Here is a 21,296-nt window from a genome sequence, read left to right as displayed (position 1 = left end):
CAACAAGAAGCATAAGAAAAGGAGCCTGGGGCCACTCAGTAGCGTGGACAAGCCGTCACGGCCACGTTGGCAGGTGGGAGGCCACGCGGGGAGGTGGTGCCCCTCCCGGCCGCATCGCGCACCTCGCCGAGTCTCGGAATAAAACGTGGATGACAGTAGGACTTGCTGCGTAGGGTTGTTTAAAGGATTAAAGAAAACAGCTCATTTCAAAGCCTTCAGAAAAATGTGAATCACTATTAAAATTAATCGTAACGATCCCACAAGAAATGTCGCTGGGAAAGGGTTCAATTATTTCTTGCCTATCCCCAAGGTTGCAAGGCATCCTGTGGGTATAACTCGCTGTGGAAAGATTTCCACCGAATGTGTTTCAAGGTCTGGTGCTTAGCGGGGTGAGCTGCTCTCGCCAGGGAAAGCCCCGTGTGGCCCGAAGGAGCGGGTCCCCGAGGGCCACGCACTGTCCGGGGTTCCTCCCGCTCCAGCAGGCAGACCAGGGCGGCCGGGGCGTCACCCTCCAGGCTCAGCACCGGGAAGTGATGAATGGCCACGTCGGGGAGAACAGGCGCACCACAGACAAACAGCATGTCCCTTGCGCTTTCGAGATTTAAAAATAAACTGAAAAGCAGACATGGTTCAAAATAACGACCAGGTTGGTAAGACAGTCATTGGCCTGTGTGCTTTCCTCCTGCCGTTCCTTAAACCGCAGTTTAAAAACCGACCGCCAGTCCCGGAGGCCCCTCTGGCAGAAGGCAGGAGTAGAAGCTGGTGGCACCCCACGGTGGGGCCGGCGGTGGTCTCGAGGGGGCAAGGACCCGCCCGGCCGCACCAAGAGGGACAGGGACACCCAGATGCACCAAGAGGGACGGGGACACCCGGATGCACCAAGACGGACGGGGACACCCGGCCGCACCAAGAGGGACGGGGACACCCGGCCGCACCAAGAGGGACGGGGACACCCGGCCACACCAAGAGGGACGCACCCATGTCCACTTTACCCGGAAGAAGTCCCTCCCCCTTTGGTGCTGACCTGGGGGTTCTGGGCAGGGCCCTTACGAAGCTCACGTGGTCCGCCCCGCCCAGGTGCTCCCAGGATTGCCTGCTCTTCCCACAGCGTGCTCCCGGTGCTCTAACCGCATGGGCCGAGGCCGCTGAGCTCTTCCCCTCCTCCCCTTCCTCCTCTGCAGGGTGGGTACAGGTCCCCACACGCCCCACACCGCCTGGCCAAGGATGCCACACAGCAGCCACCCACCTGGTGTGAAACGGGGAGGGGCAGGGGACCGGGGAAGACGCCCCCCTCCGCCCCCGCCGCGTGTTCTAGAGTGCAGGGCCGGAGGGCAGACGCCTGCGGGCTCTGAGGACCCCGCTCAGTGGGCATCAGCACCCCCGGCCCACCGGGGCGTCGTCCGCACCGACCCTGAAGGAAGGGCTGTGTTTGGTTCCGTAGGGGCCACCGTGGAGGGACGGCAATACCGGGGTGTGGGGTGTGGCCGTCACGTGCCCCGAGGCGCCCACCTCTGGCTCCCGGCCAGAGTGTTTCAACCTGGGGACCTCTCTGCTCTAACCGGCTCGGGGCAGAACCCTCAGCTGGACCCTGGCCATCTCTGGTTCTGGCTACTTTTGTTCCCCGCCTATCGAGGTGTAAAAGAAATTTGTAAGATATTTAAAGCGCACGTCACGCTGCTCCCATGTCCCTACACATCGTGAAAGGACCCCCCCCCCCCCCCCCCGCCTCGAGTGAGTACATCTATCACCTTGATATTTATCTTTTCTGTGGAGGTGAAAGCATCTAAGTTCTACTCTCCTAGCATATTACTTCTTAACTTTTTTTAGGTTTATTTATTTTGAGAGAGAATGAGCATACCAGAGGGGGAGGGGCAGAGAGAGAGGGAGCGAGAGAAAATCCCAAGCAGGCTTTGCACGCTCACCGCACAGCCCGACGCGGGGCTCGAACTCATGAACTGGGGGATCATGACCTGAGTTGTGATCAAGAGTCAGATGCTTACCCCACTGAGCCCCGCCCCGGGTGCCCCTCTCTCAGCATATTTCAATGACACAATAGTGTGTTATCCATTGGGGCCACGACGTTATAGATCTCTGGTTAACAGAACGTTAACAGAACGTGCTGGTCATTGAGGGACCCCTTGGGGACCCTGGCAAACATCTATGTAGCACGTGCCCCTGCGGTGGGGCCATTCGGCCTGCAGCCCTGGGCCAAGGGCAGGTAGGGGGGAGGCATGTTCCTCCAGTGGGATGGGCGAGCCTGTGGTCTTCCCACAGGGACAGGACGTGGCAGGTGGGGCCCCAAGGCCAGCAGAGTCGGTGAACTTGCTAATAACAAAGTGCGTCTCTGGAGCCCAGGACCCTTGCCCTCCCAGTGGACGCGGCCTCTGCCCCCCCCCCCCCAGCCTGGGCCTGGGTCCCGGGAGGAGCCCCCGCTAACCAAATGTTGTCACTTCAGCTCTGCCCCTGCTGTGTGTTCTTTGCCCCAGCTGCTCGAGGGGACAGGCTGACTCCCCCCGACACGTGCTGGGGTGTCCCTGGCCGCCACCTGGCCACATCCAGCCGGGCCAATACCCCAGGGCGGCTCCTGCCTCGTGCCCCAGGAGACCCCGAACACACAACACGCTCCTGGGAGTCGACGGAAACGACCTGAACGTCCCTCGGCGGGAGACGGGAAACACGTGATGTGTTCTTTACAAAAAGCAGAGAACATGAACGAGGACCGATCACTTGTGACAGGGCGGCTCAGGAGCCTGCGTGCGTGCGTTTATGCGGTTCTCTGCCACTCCAAAGTCACGATGGAACCAGAGAGCACGAGGGGCTGGAAGCGCCTGCATTTGTGTGTGGGTCTATCCATATATAGTCAAAACACAAAAACGCCTGGGAACGTCCGCTCACAAACCCTCTGGGAAGCAGGGCCCCCGCGTGGCTCAGGGCGGGCGGTCCGGGCCCTGTGCTCTCCTGGAGCTCCCAGCCCTTAAACTTGAAGCAAACAGAGCCAGATGTTGAGGCCTCGAGGACAGAGCCGGGCACTGGTTGTATTCTTTTGTGTGGCTCCGGTGTTTAAACATTTCACAATCATTAACCACTCATCAAAGTTTTAATTGGTGATAAGGAGACAGTCCCTCCCTGTTCCCAGCCGCGCCTAACCCAGGCCCAGGGCCGACTCTGCACTTTCAACCCCGCTCTCGCTGGCTGCACTGATGGCCCATTTCACAGATGGGAAAACCGAGGCCTGGAGCTTAAGGGGCTCGCCCAGGGTGGGCGCCCGGCCTGGTGAAGCGTCAGAATCGGGCAGGGACTCCCGCCCAGTTTGCCGACCGCCGAGCCTCCGTTCTAATCACCGGGCGCTGGGCATCCGTGCGGTCGGACGGGTCACCGCACAGAGTCCCCACAGGAAGTCAGGAGCACTTTCTACAGGAGGTGTTTACAGACCGGGGCATCCGGCCTCACGAGCTCCAGCTATCTGCCTGCCTCTGCGTGGAAAAACAAAACACCCAAAGCAAACAAACAAAAGCAGCGGCTCGCGGAGCAGCCGGGAAAGGACAAATGACGTTCTCCCAGCAAGTGTGAGAGGGAGTCGGGGGCTCAGATGGGAGGGACTGGGGCCGGTAGCAGAAGACCAGGCACATGGGAAGGGAAAGGGCAGATGGTCGCCCCGGAGACTTCAGGCTCCACAGAGAAGGTGTCCGGCCAGGGCTGAGCCTCCCCGAACGTCCCGTCTGCTGTATTCAAGAGCTTTCCAGGCAGGGAACAGCATATGCTAAGGCAGAGAGGTCCAGGCGACAGGTCCTACTCCCTCCACCGCACGACACCTATGGCCCAGCTTTGGGCTTTAATGCCAGGTCCCAGCACCCCCGAGGCCCTTCTGGGCAGCTGGCCTCAGGTCAACACGGACGTCTGGTTCCTGACCCACAAGGAGCTGGGCCAGAGCCACCAACTGGAGGCGGACGCTTACCCGAGGGGCATAGCAGCCCCTCTCCCGACTTCTCGCAGGACTGCCGTGGCCCGTGCTTACAAGCGGGGAAAGGCAGTTTTAGGAGGTAAACAGATTGCCATCAGGAAATCCCTGAGCCAGATCGTCCTTGGCCAGGCCTCCAAATCCGCCCTGAGCCCTAACACCACCCACCCCTTGGTCCCGGCCAGGCCTCTCCCCGACCCGAAGCCCCAGGTCTGTGCTAGGCGCCGGGAGCCCGGGTCAGGATCTCCTGTTGAGTCGCCTCCCTACTCAGCCGGGCCCCTGCAGCCCGGGGAGGGGTGGGGGAGAACGGACAGGGATCCCAGGAAGGACAGGGCTGTGCTGCTACCCCAGTGCTACCCAGAGACCACGAGAGGGCTCTGTTCCGGGGCGCACTGCGGAGAGGTGGAAACAGGGCACCCCCTGCCTCCCAGGCTTGGGGCGAGGAGCCCACAGCCTGCGCCCAGGGCAGGGCCGTGGCGGTAAGGGCATCCCGAAGGCCTCCCCGCCTCCAGGGTGGCCGAGCACTGGTGGCAAATGAGAAGAACCCGAAACCCAGTCCCAGGCGTGACAAAGTAGCCAAGGCACAGAAAGCCACACCCCACCGACACCCCGTAAGCAGCGCGGGCCCCTGGCAACAGTTCACGTCCCAGAGCAGGGGGACTTCAGGTCTGCGTGCGGGCTCTGGGCTCGGGGGCCTTCCTGACGAGTGGGGTGGAGTCTGTCCTAGAATGGCCTTCCTGTTGGGCCGCTCGTGGTCCCCTGGGGCCGTGGTGGCCCAGGGAAGCTGATGTGTCACCGCAGGCCCTCTGAAGGGCCCTCTGTCATATTCGCCCCAATAGGCGGGCAGGACACCGGCCCACCGTTCCTCCCCAGCAGCAGCTGGCCCTTTACGCGACCCTCCTGGTGCCTATTTACCCCAGCAGGCGGCAGGATGATGCCACCACAGGGGCCCCCTCCCCTCGGCCTGGATGGCCTGCCCTTCGTGGAAGAGGCTCTTCCCAATGTGGCTGTGGGTAAGGGACAAAAGCGCCACCCTGCCTGCTGGCCGGCAGAGGACCAGGAGGCCCTGCTCCCCCTCCTCCCTCCGCCTCCTGGGGACTTGCCTGTCTCCACAGCAGAGCGTGGCCTGCGCCTGGTTTCCAGACTCCCCTGGCCTTAGCCTGTGGGACGGGGTATTCCCAGATCCCCTCCTTAGGGTCTCCTTAAGCCTTGTGCACATCCCTGTGACTGGGCGGGCACCGATCAGCCGTGGGGGCCTCATCTTCCCCTTGAGCCCTTCGTCCCAGCCAGGGTCAGAGGGGCTGAGGCAGGCCAGGCCACCTCGCTTGCCAAATAAAACATTAGGCGTTCCTCCCAGGTAAGCCCCGTGCGCTCTCTATTTACAATTCAGGAATGACAGTCACCCTGGGGAAGGCGGGAAGCTGGGCCTTTTGAATATGAGCACATCCGGTGAAGCCAGGGGACAGGGACAGGAGATCTGGGAGATTCGGGACAGTGTGGGGGGAGGGCATCGCATGCAGACACTGGCTCCCCCAGGCAACGACGATCCTAGGGCTTCCCGTGACCAGAGCACCCACTACGTGCCAGGCCCCGAGCACACATTCAGCCAACAAACGAACAACGACCACCCGTGCTAATAGTGCCCGCCGTGGGCCCGGCTCTGGCCCACCTGCTCTCTCCACAGCCAGTCATTCAATGAAACCAACGCGGAATGGAGATCGTTGAGACACGGATCAGAGCTGCTAAGGAACAAAGCACGGCCCCCCAGCCACGGGCACTGTCATCGGGGACGGAGGGTCTCCAGGAGAAGCGACACCCGAGTTGAGGTCTGAATCAGCATCCTGGGCAGAGGGCACGGGGAATTCAAAGGCCCCAGAGTGACGGAGGCTGGGCCTGGGGCTGGACGCCGGCGGGGGAGACCCGACAGAGGTGGACGGGACCTTGTGCGGCTCGGGAAGGAGTCTGGAATTATTGGGAGATCAGTGTGAATCACGGGGCACTCTAATGGGGAAGCTATGTGATGTGGTCTATATTTTTAAAGCTCATGCTGGCTGTTGGCCGGAGAAGGACCAGGAGGGCAGGATTGGAGCCTGCTGGGTGGCTGGTGTGGTCCAGCGGCTGCTGGAGGACAGCCAGGGGCGGGCCTGGACAGAAGAGTGGACGTCAGGTAGGCTACACCAAGCCCTGGCTTTGAGACGTGCGACAAAGGCCCCCCGCGTATCCTGGATCCCCTAGAGCCAGCCGGCCAGCTCAGGTCCCGAGCGGTGGGGACCGTCTCTCCCTGGCTCGATGGCCTAGATAATGCTGGCAGTTCTCCGGTGGCCCTGGGCCTCCCGGGGGGCCCGGCCGGACGGCTCTGGGGCCCTTCCTGGGGTCATCGTGCACCCCTCTCTGCGACTTCGGGCTCTGCAGCTCCCTCCCTGAATCTCTTTCAGGCTGCCCCACATCTTGGGCCCCCGACTCTCCCGGTGCCGGGAAGACGATTCCTCAGCCGCCTCGCCGGACAAAGAACTCTAGGCTGGACCCATCGTCGTGCCCCTGTCCCCGGCCCCGGTCCGCGTTTTCAGTCGGGCAGGTCCTGAGCTGGTGCCCGCTCACAGACGCCAGGCCAGCATCAGCCAAATTCACGCCCGCCTGCACACGCTGCACGCCGGGGCCCTGGTGTGGAAGGACCGCCGTGCTAAGAGAACCAGACGCTCCCACGTCCAAGTTCCTCGTATTCACCCGTCACTACCGCCCCCTGCAGAAGTTCCATGGTCCGCCCGGACGGCTCCCCAGGTGAGCAGCCTGTCCGGGCTGGCTTGGGACCCTCAGACAGCTCATCCTTCGGCTGTTAAGTTCTGTTTCCCTGGCCTGGAGGCGCCGTCGGTTATGGGGCAGAGCCGGCACCCAGGGCCATACCCGGTTCCTTCGCGTCAGGACGTCAGGGTCCTCTGCCAGGCACGGTGCGCCCCTGCGCTCGGCCCCCTGCGGCCCCATCCCGGGGTTCGGGCCTCCCCCATTCGCCTGTGGGCCGGTTCCGCACCGCTTTGCAGGGCCGGCTGCACACCTGTCGCCCGAACGACAGCCGGGAAAGGGGCGGGGCACGCTGCTGTCACCTTGGGTCGCGTGTACGTGTGCTGGCACACTCACAACCGGCTCAGCCACAGAATCAGCAGAAAGCACAAGTCCCCAAAACACAGCTGCCGAGGAAGACACATAACAGTCTTCAAACCGCCAGCTTGTCACGGGGAGGAGGAGGGGGGTCTCCCCTCCCCGAGCGCAGCCTGTCGGGTTACTCTCCCAGCTCGGGAAGCTTCCGGGAGGAGAGATTTCAGGAGAGACATTGATCCTGGACGCTCTCAGCATAGTAAATAAAACCCACCCTCAGGGGGAGGTTCGGCCTTCTGTAAAGAGCCAGCAGCAGACCTTCGAAGACGACAGGTTCCAGATTCGTGGCCCCACTCCGAGCCCCACCCCCACCCCCTCCCCACCCCCTCCCCGCCCCCGCCTGGCCCGGCCCAGGAAGGAGGTGCCACTTGGCCTCCGGGATGGACCGCCCAGGCTTCCACATCTGCACAGAAGGTCAGAGGGTCCTCGCCCGGTCCATCTGCTCCGTCACCTTCTCTAAACACAGCCCGGCAGGACACCCCAGACAGACAGACACCCTCGGCGTCCGCCTCCCTGGCACCCGGGCCCTGCCCCACACACGCGTGCTGAGCCAGCACACAATAGAATCTGCAGATCTGGAGCTTGGAGCCTGAAGGGGAGCCACCGGCAGGCGCCCCCGAACTGCCTGCTGCTCGCAGAGCCTGTCAAGTTCAAGGAGCCAAGGAATTGGGGCAAAAATGCAGCCAAGAGACCACTCAGCCTGCGACGGCCCAGCGCACGGTTTTTGCTGACTGGGACCTGGTTCCCTACAGCGCGCACAGGTCCAAGGACACACACGTCCAACCCAAAGGCTGTGCCCCTGAACCTAGCTGTGACGCCCTGGGCCTGCCCCTGGCCTGGGGGCTGTACCCTGGGGACAATCACAGGCGTGCGCCTGTAAAAGGCATTTGGAAGGGGCTCAGGCAGACATATAAATTATTTCCAGCGTAGACAGAGCAGCAAGTTAGTCAAATCCTGGGACGGCAAAAGAGCAGAAATCCAACCAGCTGCTCCAGCAAGGCCAGGCCTGGCTCAGCTCAAGGATGTGTGGGGGCAGAGAAGCCACCTCGCCCCTGGAGGGCCCTGTCCACACCCCCAGACACTCGAAATCCTAACTCCAGCTGGCTTCTGACAGCAGACGGCCCAGCCCAGGGGGGGAGGGGGCCCTGGCGGGGCCGGGAGGAGCCCAGTTGGAGAGCGGCCCTCCAGGGGCTGCTGGCAGCCGCCCCCCCCCCCCCCCCCCGACACCGCGTCCCACCCTCCCAAGAATCCTCAGGTGCACAGGACCCTCCTAGACTCGTGTCCCTCCCTCCGCCCCAACACTTCCTGACGCTCTGTCTCCCGGGGGCCGGTGGCCTAGAGACGGTGGCCGGGGCTGGTGGGTGAGGCAGGGGTCCTCCCTCCCTCGCGCTGGGGGGGCCCACCCACGGCCGCCCTCGGAACCATCCCGCCCCTGCGAGGCCGGCGGCCGGATCCAGACCCGGCCCGCCGCGGCACCCCCCTCCACCCCCGCGCCCAGACCCCTCCCCCCCCCACCAGGGCCGGCTGCGTGGGGGGCGCGCAGGCCGCACCCCCCTCCCCGCACTCCCGCGTCCCCGCTCCCTGGGGCCCCGCCGGGCGGGACTCGGGCCGCGCGCGCCGCTCCCCACGCCCGGGCCCCACCCGCGGCCCGGCCTGCGCGCGCCCGGGACCTGCCCCCCGCCGCCCCGCGCTTCCCCTCCGCGCGCCGGGCCGGGGCTCCCCGCGGGGCTGCGTCCCGGTGCCCGGGCCCCGCGGGCCTCCCGGCGCAGGGCTCCCCGGACCCCGGCGGCCGGCCCGCGGGGCGCCCCGGGCCCCTCCCCGGGCCCTCCCGGACGCCTCCCGCGCCCTCCCCGCCCGCCGCACCCCTACCGTGCCGCGACTCGGAGCCGGCGGGGCCGGGCGCGCGGGGCTCAGCTGGCGGCGCGGCCCGGCTGCAGGAAATGCCAGAGGACTGATCCAACCGCGGAGCCCGGGGAGGGAGCGGCGGCGGAGGGAGGAGGGAGGAGGGAGCCGGGAGGGGAGGGGGCGGGGAGGAGGGAGGGAGCGGGAGGAAGGAGCAAGGGAGGAGCGGGGAGGAGCGGGGAGGAGGAGGGAGGGGGCAGCAGGGGGGAGGAGGAGCGGGTAAGGGGGAGGGGCGGGAGGGCCGCGCTGGAGCGGGGCGCAGGGACCCCAGCCTTTCTCGGCCCCCCTCTCCCTGGCCGGGCAGGTCCGGGGTGCGGCCACCAGCCAGGCCGCCCGGGCAGGGTTGATGGTGGTGAGTGGGGGGCAGCCTGGGAGGGCTCTGCCAGAGACAGGAGAGTGCATGCGGGCCTCCAGACCACCCTAGGGGAGTCGGGGTACCCCCTCTCTCATCCTGAGCCCAAGAAATGGTCATCATTTTTGTCCCAGTCACAGACACTCCTGGAACCTGGGGGGAACCCCAGAAACCGGAGCCCTTTGTCCTGGTGCTCCATGTCTGCTCTGACCCGCCCCCCACCCACACCCCGTGTTTCTAATGCACCTCAGGACTCCTGCTAGGAAGCCCCGGCTCCTGCAGATTTCCTTCTGTGTGTCCCCCGACACCCCCCCTGCTCCCAGAGACCCTATTAGACCCCAAAGCCCCTTTGCATAGAAGAGACCTGCTGAACCACCCCAGCTGGGAGCTGAGGAGTGAGGCTCTAAAGTGCTCTGAGCTCCTTGCTGGCCCCAGGGTCTCCCCAGCCCTGGTCCCCCAGACTGAGGCGCTCTAGAACCTTGGTCTTGAACCGCCCGGGGCCTTCCCATAGTAACTATCCCCCAGAGACCCGGACTAGCCGAACCGGGCCCCTTCCAGGCATCCCCAGACCAGGTAGGACACGTAAGGGCACAGACCTTTTCCAAGCAGAAACCCTCTACCTGTTCCCTTCCAAGAGAAGAGGCTGACCCTCAGCCGAGCCCCAGCCTCCTACCCCAGGCTGCTCCCCCAGCCTCCCCCCCACACCACCCCCCCCCCGCCGCCCCCCTGCCAGCCTCCTCCCCCAGCCTCCTTCCCAATATAAAGCTGCTGGCCCACACATGTGTTTCCACCTTTTCATTTTATGTTGGGCCAAGAGTGCCTCAAGGGCGGCCCCTAAGCCTGAAGGTCAGGGGGATGCAGCCAGGCCATCAAGAGACAAGCCTGGGATACTTGCCTGCCCACAGGGGCCCCTTTCAGCCCCAGGGACTGTAGAAGGCACTGGGGGGGTCCCCTGCAGGAATGCCTAGCTTCGCTCTGCAGCCAGCCGGCAGGTGGGTGGCCCGGACCAAATCCCTTCCAGCCTGAGCACTCTGCCCCCTGTTAGACCAGGCAGTGGTTCCCCTGGGGCACAGAAGCACCAGCGACTGATGGCACTCAGAGGGGCCACGGGCTGGGGTGTGTGATGCCTGGGCCTGCTCTGGGCTCCCTGCACCCCCACCCTCACCCCCAGGGCTAGCCTGCCTGCTCCTACCCCCAGAGTCACCTTGCAAGGCCTTCCCACGCAGAACTGCTCAGCCAAGATGCTCAGGGCCATAGTGGACCCCCGTCTCCAGGAGAGGGCCTGCTCAGTGCGCAATGCAGGGAGGACAGACCACCCGGGCCAGGACGACTCTTGGAAGCCTCTGTGCAAAGCTGGGGTGTGGTGGCCAGGAGCCTGGCAAATTGCTTACTGCCGGGGCCAATCTACAGGGGACTGAGGAAGAAAACAAAGCTGTTGGCCCCCGGGGGCGGAGGTCCCAGGGGCCAAAGTAGGGAAAGTTTCCAGTCACTGATGATGCTGGCTATTGGAAGCCAGCTTGATTTCACAAAATGACACTGCTGAGGGTGGAGGTCAAAGGGACGCCCGGCCAAGAATAGGGATGGGGAGGGGGGAAGCCCCCCTCCAAGGTGACAGAGGCGGGTGGGTCAGAGGGTGGAGCCTGACCTGATGCTCTCACTGGGATGGATGGCCAGACGGCCACGTGGGAAGGGAGGAGGGGGACACGCTACCGGCCCCGGCACCTAGGTGTCAGGTGCCCCGTTCAGCTGCACGGCTGGGACTGGACTCTTCCAGGGGGCCCCCCCTTCCAGCTTCTCGCCTGGTTCTGGGGAGTCGGCCCGATGAAAGGGGATGCCGCCCAGCTCCTGTTCCTCTGGGCCTCAGCGCACCTGCCCGTCAGCTAGAGGCAGGGTCGGGGCACCGCGCTCAGGGCAGGAAACACAACTGTGAGGAGGCTGGGCGATGAGCGGAGCACAGAGGACAGCCGCCTAGAGCTGCTGGGGCCCGAGCAAGTCCGGGCACCCCTGTGCCTTGCTGTCCTCACCTAGAAGTGGGGACGAGAGTGGCCCTCCCTCCTCCCCAGCTCCGCGAGGCCCAGAGTCCCCAGAGGGGGAGCAGACTTCTAAGGCGGACCCAGGGGGAAGGAACGGCTGGCACTGTCCGTGAACAACGGCCACGGGCTTCTTACTAACTTCCAACTCGAGATGATTCCGCCAGACGTGCCTGTGAGAAGCAAGATTTTTAAAGGCTCCTTTGCAAATGTGGCCTTGACTCTTGAGCGAGTGGAACGTAACTGAAAGCTAAGGCGGCTGCAACCTCAGCCGGGGCGACGTGGCCTCTCCTCTTGAGGCGACGCTGGCGATGTCTGGGGACATCCCAGGGTGTCGGCCCTGGGGGGGTGCCCCCGACATCTAGTGGGTAGAGGCCGGGGATACAGCTAAAAACCCATCGCCACACAGGACTGCATCCCATGCCGGGAACCATGTGTTTCCAGAAACCCTGCTGTAGAATAAACTTTTGACGGTTGGGGTCGGTCCTTAGTTCCCAGCGGTGGCTCGGTCCCTGGGGGTCGCCCAGCTCCCCCAGACCTCCTGTTCATGTACCCACACCCTATCCCACATTTTCCGTGCTGAGGGTCTCTGGACACACTGAGTCGGTTAAACCACCCAAACGCCTTAGGAGGCAGGCGTTATCGTGACCGGCTCTGTTTTACAGATGGGGAAACTGAGGCACAGAGCCGGGAAGAAAGCTCTCACAGTGGGCGAGGATTCACTCCCAGCCGTGTGCTCCGAGCCCCTCCACCCTGTCGCCTAGTTAAAGGAGAAGGAGGTCCAGAGAGCACCCCGCACAAGCCCCCGCCCTTTCTCTTGTGCCTGGCTGTCCCCCTGGCAAGGGCTGGGGTAGCCGGGACAGGATGGAACATACCCGGGCCTGTTTCAGAGAGGGTGTCTGCAGGGGTGGGTTGCCGGGGGCTCCGGCCTCTGCAGGGCCAGGCACTGGTGGGCCGTGGTCCACGGGGGAGGAGGGAGCTGGACCAGAGGCATGACAAGCCGCCTCCGTCCCTAATCTTTCCAAGCTAGCTCAGGCTGCAGTAATGATCTTCCCATTTCTCAGGGGAAAAGACTGAGGCCCAGGTAGTAAGGGTGCCGCTGGAGTTAGCTGGGATCCCCTACTCCTAGCTGGGCCCAGATCCCGTTGCCCTGGGCAGCAGCGGGGAAGCCTGGGGGGTTGGCCAGGGCGGGTGAGCCTGACCCCCTCCCCACATTCCGAACAGGAGAAGCTCAAAGCCCACACGCTTTCCACAACACAACGGCTGATCAGAAAAACACTTGTGGTGCTGATCAATGCCTCACCATGGGCCTGGCACTGTGTCCCCACTTTCCACGTGTGACCCACTGCACCCCGGCTCCCTGTAGGTGGGGGTCACCATAGCAGTGAGGTGAGGCCATCAGCTGGGGGCCAGGCAGCCTGGAAGGACTGAGGCGGGGCTACATGTCAGGCCGGCTGGAGCTCCTCCCCAGTGCAGGAGGCGGGCTCTCCCTCTCCTTCTCTGGACTGGGCAGGATAGGACAGGGCGGGTTGGGGCGGGTCGGGGCGGGACCGTGTCTGGGCGCAGCGGCTCAGTTCCCAGAGCAGAGAGGGGAGGTGGGGCCTGGGGTGGAGCAGAGAGGTTCCTTGTCCCCTGATGTGGCCCTCTTCCTCCAGGAGGTCAGCCACCAAGCCAGGTGGGGGGCGCAGAGCAGGGGCCCTTTTCCGTTGTCTCCTTCTCTCCGGGGAACCGGTGAAGTCCAGCCGTGGAATCGGCCTGCAGAATGCCGGGGAGGAGGGGGGGGGGCTGCCGCTGTGCTGGGGGGTCCTGAGCAGGCCTGCTGCCTGGGTGGCGCTCACACGTGCCCGCCTGCTCCCCTGCCTCTGCCCGTCGCTGGGTTACACGCGTACCCATCCTCCCGAAAGACACGCCTAAGCCCCTGATGGAGACACACGCCTGCCGGTATAGAGACGTGGCGTTTCCTGTCTCTCGGACACCTGGAGGAACAAGAAGGTGCTATTTATAGGGCAACACCCCCTATAAATGTCCAGACTCTGCGTCTGGCCCTCCTGCGTGGGGTCAGCGCCTGCGGCACCCTCCAGAGCACTGAGCACCGAGAAGGGGGCAGGACCACGGTGGGCACGGCTGAGAGGTGGGGTGACGCGCCTGGGGAGTCTCGCGGGGTCGCCCCGAAGCACCCTGAGGGTCGGCAGCGCCTGGAGGAGCGGGGCCAGCTGGCTCGCCCCCGGCCTCGGGCTCCTGCAGGGCCCTCCTGGAGCTGGGCCGGAACATTTCTGCCTGCTGCTGACCTCTCCTCCAGGCGAGAGCAGCATCCGGAAGCCGGATTCAGCTGGAGAAGGCGCTGGCCATCCTCGGCGCTCCTTGGCCTGTGGATGCGTCCTTCCGTCGGCCCCCGACCTTCCGCCCTCCTGTGTCGCTGTCCCGAATCTCCCTCTCCTTTCTCGCATAAGGACACAGTCGTTGGATTGAGGGTCCACCGAGATCATCCAGAATGATTTCAGGAGGAAACCTTTGACTTCATTACACCCGCAAAGACCTTATGTCCAAATCAGGTCACAGTCTCAGGCCCTGGGGGTTTGGCGTGGACCTGTCTTCCTGGGGGACACACGTCACCCCACAACAGCAGGTAACCTTAGGCGTCTTGCGTTTGCCCGTCGAATACCCGCAGTGCTTGTATTGGCGAGCCAGTCTTCGGCTCGGGACCTTCTTTCCCTTTTAAATGCTTTTGTTCCGATGGGCCTCTGGGTGGCTCAGTCGGGTGAGCATCCGACTCTTGATTTCGGCTCAGGTCACGATCTCAGGGTCGTGGGATGGAGCCCCGCATCAGGCTCCATACTGAGCCTGGAGCCTGCCTGGGATTCTCTCTCTCTCTCCCTCTGCCCTCCTCTGTGTGCTCTCCTCCCTCTCTCTTCCTCTCTAAACAAATGCTTTTGGGGGCACCCGGGTGGCGCAGTCGGTTAAGCGTCCGACTTCAGCCAGGTCACGATCTCGCACTCCGTGAGTTCGAGCCCCGTGTCGGGCTCTGGGCTGATGGCTCGGAACCTGGAGCCTGTTTCTGATTCTGTGTCTCCCTCTCTCTCTGCCCCTCCCCCGTTCATGCTCTGTCTCTCTCTGTCCCAAAAATAAAAAATAAAATAAAATAAAATAAAATAAAATAAAATAAAATAAATAAATGCTTTTGTTCTGAGTCTCCATTTGAGGACACAGCCCCAGGGTCCTGGAAGGCATTGACCAGAGCAGACCCAGGCTGGACGCCTATCCCCTGCCCTCCCTACCTGGTTCCAGACAGGAGGGAGTGGGCAGCGAGGGCTTTTCCTGGAACACTGAAGGCTGAGCCTCCCCTGGGGCCTGCGCTCTCGGTCTTGTCATCACGCTCCGGCCAAAAGGGATTTGGCAAGCCCACTTAGGGGCTGAGAGCCGGCTTTCTAGAGCCTGCCCTTGGGAGAACCATGAGGAATCTGGCAAATCGTCTCTTCTCTGTCGGGGAGGGCCCAGGGCCGCTGCCTGGACGGGACACACGGACAGTGAGCGCTGAAAGAAAAGGTTCCCAGGCAAGATCTGCGGCCACAGCGGCCGCTGGGTGCCTGACGGAGATGCTTCGTCTCGGGATGCGGACCCCGGCCCCCGGGAGGGCAGCTCTGCAGACTCCCAGCGCCGGGCCTGGTGGCCGTCTCCAACGCTGCTCCCCTGGCCAGGACACGGCCTCACCCGCCACTCTCTCGCGCGGGGCTGGCTCTGGACGGCGGGCAGCACTTGTGCACCAGAAGGCGGACGAGAACCCCGGCAACAGCGCGCACAGGTGATGGAGAACGCGGGGAGGGAAGGTCACGCGGGTCACGTGGCAGGGCAGCCTCGGAGCACGGGGCGCTCGGGCCGCTTCTGGTGTCCCCGCAGGAACAGCGGGACGCCCCGCCGCTGACAACGTCTACACTGGCTTCGGAGGATCTAGGGCGGCAGTTCTCAAAGCGTGAACTTGGAGCCCTCCTGGGGCCACTGAGACCGTTCCAGCCGTCCAAAGCATGACAACACTCGCTTCGCTTCCAGGATGCTACTCGCCTCTCTCGCCTGTGTCCTCTTGCCGCTTACGGGGAATTTTCCAGAGGCTACAGCCATGCGAGGTCGCAACGGATTGAACGCGGAATCAGGTGTGAGAATCCAGCTGGCTTCCGTTGAGCCAGACATTAGAAAGACTCTCAAAAACATGCAAAACAATTCCACTCTCTCCACTAAATACTTTTATTTTGGGAAATACAGTCTTCGTGAATAATGCGCTATTTAAGAAGATAAGTAGCGCATTATTTATGTTAATATGATGGGCTTGTCACTGTTATTTTTAAATGAGTCATCAAATATATTTTTTAATTGGAGTAAACATTGATGAACTAATCGATAGAAGCAAATGTTCTTTGTGGTCCCGTTAATTTTCCTTAAAAGGGAAAGGATCCTGAGATTAAAAGGTTTGAAAGCCACTGATAACGATGAGGCTGGAAGGTGCATTATAAAGATTTCAGTATGGCTGGAATGACCTTGGGCTTTGGAGTCAGGACGATGTGGATCTAGGCTTGGCCACTCCCACCCACTCCTCTCCTGCTATTATCATCATCATCATCGACATCATCGCCATTGTCACCATCACTGCCGTCACCACCATCATCCCCCCACCACCATTATCGTCAAAGTCTCCACTACCCTTGCTGTACCAAAGTACCTGACACATTTAAATGTAATCTAACAGGGGCTCCCGGGTGGCTCAGTCGGTTAAGCGTCCGACTTCGGCCCAGGTCGTGATCTCGCGGTTCGTGAGTTCGAGCCCCGCGTCGGGCTCTGTGCTGACGGCTCGGAGCCTGGAGCCTGCTTCGGATTCCGTGCCTCCCTCTGTCTCTGCCCCTCCCCAGCTCATGCTCACACTCTGTCTCTGTCAAAGATAAATAAATTAAAAAAAAAATAAATGTAATCTAACAAAATATGCAAAAAGTCTGTTTGCTGAAAACGCAAAACACTGATGGGAAAAAAAAAAAACACTGAATAAGAAATAAATGGAGAGACATACCATGCTCATGAACTGGAACACTTAATACTGTTGAATGTTAATTTGCCCCCAAACTGATCGATAGATTCAATGCAATCTCAGTCCAAATTCTGGTAGGATCTTTTGGTATAGAAAGTGACACGCTGAATCTAAAATTTACACGGAAAATCAAAGTAACTGGAATATCCAAAGCTGTTCTGAAAAAATGTAATAAAATTGGAAAACTCACACCGCTTGACTTTAAGACTTACGCTAAAGGCAAAGAAATCAAGATTGCAGTATTGGGAGAAGAAGAGACGCAGAGGTCGATGGGGCAGAAACAGACCCACACATATATGTCAATTGACTTCTGACAAAGATACAAAGGCAATTCGGCAGAGAAAGGAGAATGTTTCCGGCAACAGTATTGAAACAAGTGGACAGCCCGTGCAAAAATAAACACACATAAGCCGTGGTCCACACCTTTCACCGTAACCAAAAGTCAACTCAGCATCTATCCCAGACCCGGAGACATAAAAGCACAAAACTCCAAGGAACAACACAGGAGACACTCTCTGTGACTTTGTTGGGCCGTGGTTCCTCAGCTACAATACCAAAAGCACAATCTGTACCAGCGTAAGATGATACATCGGACTTCAGCACCTCATCAAAGTTCAAAACTTCTCCTCTTTCAAAGACACTGTTAAGAGAGTAAGAAGACAAGGGGCGCCTGGGCGGCTCGGTCGGTTGAGCGTCCGACTTCCATTCAGGTCATGATCTCGCGGTTCACGAGTTCAAGCCCCACGTGGGGGCTCTGTGCTGACAGCTCGGAGCCTGGAGCCTGCTTCAGAGTCTGTGTCTCCCTCTGTCTGTCTGCCCCTCCCTGCTTGCGCACTGTCTCTGTTTCTCTCTCAAAATTACATAAACATTAAAGGAAAACTTGAACGACATTAAGAGGACAAGCCACAGGCTAAGAGAACATGTTTGCAGAACACGAATGTGATAAAGGACCAGTATTCGGAATACATAAGGAATTGTCAGAACTCACTAAGAAAATAAAAGCAACCCAGTAAAAAGGGGGAAAAGATCTGAGCAACCTTCTTACCAAAGAAGGCGTACCTGTGGCGAATAAGGCTACGGGAAGGCTTTGCTCACGAGGGTGTTACAGACGGAAGCCACCATGAGATGCCGCTATGTGCCCATTAGAGTGGCTGGAATCCCCACCACGCAGGCGAGGAACCCCAGTGCTGGCCCGGCTGTGCGGCAGCAGAGCCCTCACACATTGCTCGCAGAGGCGGCGAAGTGCATGTGTGCGTGTGTGTGTGTGTGTGTGCGTGCGTGTGTGTGTGCAAAATGGTGCCGCCGCCTGGAATGACAGTTTGGCGATTTCTCCTAGGAAAAGCACACACTGACCATGGGGCCTGCCCATCCCACGTCTGGGTATTTCAGTAAAAACCTACACCCACAAGAGGCTCGATTCATAATGGCCCAAGACTGAAGCAACCCAGTGTTCTTCACAGGAGGGGATAAGCAAACTGTGGTACGTCCATTCAGCGGAGAGCTAGTCAAAGGAACAGAGTGCAGACGGGCCCGACAACACGGATGAGTCCCAATGCCCTGCAAGTGTATGGAAAGGCCTACGTGCGGCATGATGCGTGTGGCGTTCTGGAAAAGGTGAGGTGTAGGGACCGGAGCCACATCAGTCTTGCCGGGGGCTGGGGGTGGGGGCGCACCGACCGCGAGGAGACACCCGGAGGTTCTGGGGGCTGTCGGAACTGTCTTTACACTATGGCAGACGTGTGCAAAGCTCAAACCGCTACCCCTTGAAAAGGGTGAACTTTACAGAGTGTGATCACACTTGACAAAAGCGTGTCGGGGGAACGATGGAAAAGTGTATATACGTAAGTGGTAAGCAATGATGTGAAACATCAAAAAGGAGTGAGTAGGACGGGCTCGGCTTGCCCGCACACACCAGGCCCTGCGAGGGCTCCGGAGAGGGCCCACGTGCAGGACCAGCTCCAGACCTTCCCAGAGATGCTGCCGGGCCCGGGGTCCTATTGCCAGGCCTGGGCCGGGGGACCCAAGCCCTCAAAGGTGTGGCTCCCAGAACGTGGCCAGGGGGCAGGGGACGATGGAGGTTGGTCATCCACCGAGGCTGGTGTGACAGCCCCGTGGGGCTGGCGCAGGACAAGGCAGCCGCGGGTACCGTGGGCCGCGGAGGGCAGGCTGGACACACATGAACGTCCGTGCCTCAGAGCCTCTGGAAGTGTCCCTAGAACCGGGAGCGTGCCCGGCCAGGGAATGACCCCAGCCTCGTCCGGGCTGGGAGAGGAGACGCGTCCGTCACTGCAGGCCTGAGGGTCCTCTACCTGGTCCTCTCCAGGGGCGTTTGGCCGCAAGCGTGGGGCAGTCCTCCCAGATGCAGCTCCCGGCTGGGGGCCTGGCACCATTCCCAGCGTGGGCGTGTGCAGCGGGGGGGCAACCGGGGGGGTGGGCAGGGCCTGGCTGGGCCCGCGGCTCCTGTGTCCCCTTGGGGGACAGGTAGACTCCAGAGGAGGCCTGTCGTGGGCACGACCAGCGGCCCCCACTCCCTCTCCTTCCTTCCTGCTTCCTAACGAAAACCATTTCCTTGAAGTCCACACCCTCCGTCTGGCAGAGTTGTAACTCTCCCTCCCAACAACTGACCATAATTGCCTTGATTCTTATTTGAGGCCCTATTTTGTGGGAAGAGCGTCAGCCCGTGCAGATTGGGGACGTTTATATGTCGACCGTGGGCCTCTAGCCACTTAGCCAGGCCCAGGACAACAGCCACACACAAGGAATGGAGCTGGACCCCTACCTCAGGTCACGCACAGGCCGGGCCAAGCGGGTGACAGACCTAAGTGTGAGGCCGGGAGAGAGCGCAGGCACCAGCTCCTCTGATGACGGTCTTGGCGACGTTTCCAGGCCAGTCTCCCCAGGCAAGAGCAGCGGACACTAAAACTAACAGGCGGGATCACAGCCAACGGAAGTTTCTGCTCCGCGAGGGAAACCACCAATCAAACGGTAAGGCAACCCCCTGCTTGCAAGAAGATGTTTGCAAATTGGACGTCCGACAGGGGTTAGTATCCAAACTATATAAAGAACACCTACCGCTTACTATCAAGAAGGAAAAGTAACCTGATTTAAAAATGGGCAGAGGACAGGAACAGACGTTTCTCCAAAGACACACAGATGGCTGCCGGCGCGGGAAAGGACGCCCGACACCCCTCACCAAGGAAATGCCTCGCACCTGTCAGAGTGGCCACAAGCAAAAACATGGACAACAACAGGTGCTGGCGACGAGGATGTGGTGGAAAAGGAACCCTCGTGTGCTGTCGGGGAGGGTACAAGTTAGCATGGCCACTGTGACAACAGCATGGAGGTTCCTCAGAAATTTAACAAGATAGAACTAACGTGTGACCAGTAATTTCACTTTCGGGTATTTATCTGAAAAGAAAAAGAAAGAGAGAAAGAAAGAGAGAAAGAAAAAATAAGAAAGAAAGAGAGAGAGAGAGAGAGAAAGAAAGGAAGAAAGAAAGGGAGAGAGAGAAAAACAGGGAGAGAGAAAGAAAGGGAAAGAGAAAGAAAGAAAGGGAGAGAGAAAGAAAGAAAGAAAGGGAGAGAAAGAAAGAGAGAGAGAATGAAAGAAAGAGAGAGAGAATGAAAGAAAGAGAAAGAAAGAAAGGAAAAAAGAGAGGGAGAAAGAAAGAAAGAAAGAAAGAAAGAGAGAAAGAAAGAAAGGGAGAAAGAAAGGAAGAAAGAGAGAGAGAAAGGAAGGAAGAGAAAGAAAGAAAGAAAGGGAGAGAGAAAGAAAGAAAGAAAGAAAAAGAAAGAAAACGCTAATTTGAAAAGCTGTCTGCAACCCTGTTTATTGCAGCATTATTTACAATAGCCAAGATATGGAAACAACCTAATTGTCCGATGGATGAACGGATAAAGAAGATCTTATACACACACGCACGTGCGTGCGCACACACACGCACACACACACACACACACACACACACACACACACAGGAATATTATTCAGCCATAAAAAAGGAAATCCTACCATCTGCAGCAACACGGATGGGCCCAGAGGGTATTACAGTAAGTGAAATAAGTCAGAGAGAAACACCGTACGGTTCACTTCTACGTAGACCCTAACAACACAAAACAAACACACAAAGCCAAACAGGAACCGACCACAGGAAAGAAACTGGTGTTTGCCAGAGCAGAGGGGAGGGGGGCAGGTGAAGTAAGAGAAGGGGATCTGCAAAGAACAGACTTCTAGGGGCACCTGGGGGGCTCCGTCGGGCGAGCGTCCGACTCTCGATTTCAGCTCAGATCACCGTCGCTCGGCTCGTGAGATCCGGCCCCGCGTCGGGCTCTGCGCCGAAAGCGTGGAGCCTGCTTGGGATTCTGTCTCTCCTTCTCTCTCTGCCCCTCCCCCGCCTGCTCTCTAGACCTCTCAAAATAAATAAAAATAAACCTTAAAGCAAAAAGAAGTGCATATGGTTAAAACAAAACAGACAATAACAACAAGCACAAATTTCCAGTTGTAAGATAAATAAATAAGTCACCAGGAAGTAAGGCGCAGCTCGGGGAATACGGTCAACAAGGTAGTGGCCCCGGTCAGGTGACAGGCGGTGCCTGGATTACCAGGGGGATCGCATCCCAACGTATGAAAACGCCGCATCGCAATGTTGCGCCCCTAAGACAAAAAAGGAGTACCGCATGCCGATTACACTCGGAAAAGGAATATATGTCGGTAACCGTCGTAAGTCTCAGCCTTAGAATATTGACAACTGATCGTTAATTTCTCTTTGGCAGACGCCATTTCTTCCCATTGTGTATTTTTAATCAAGTGTCTTGCTTCAGCCCAATAATTTCCTG

The 21,296-nt window shown here is 60.1% G+C and overlaps 1 protein-coding gene across 2 annotated transcripts in view; it reads right to left on the bottom strand.

Annotated features, from left to right (window-relative positions):
- The window catches only part of OSBPL5 (oxysterol binding protein like 5), a 79,518-nt gene that overhangs the window by 44,234 nt on the left and 13,988 nt on the right, over window positions 1–21,296 (bottom strand). Inside the window, exon 1 of one of the 2 annotated variants that reach the window (XM_023238964.2) lies at window positions 8,978–9,118. The exons of the other annotated variant lie outside the window; for it this stretch is intronic. The gene's annotated coding sequence lies outside the window, so the exon portion shown is untranslated. Of the gene's footprint in view, window positions 1–8,977; window positions 9,119–21,296 lie in introns of those variants that run through there. 2 annotated transcript variants of the gene reach the window in all.

This window comes from Felis catus, chromosome D1 (assembly GCF_018350175.1).
Source record: "Felis catus isolate Fca126 chromosome D1, F.catus_Fca126_mat1.0, whole genome shotgun sequence".
In the NCBI taxonomy this organism is placed as follows: domain Eukaryota; kingdom Metazoa; phylum Chordata; class Mammalia; order Carnivora; family Felidae; genus Felis; species Felis catus.
The sequence above is the reverse complement of the archived record's forward strand: the minus strand, read 5'-3'. Positions and strand labels throughout refer to the sequence as shown.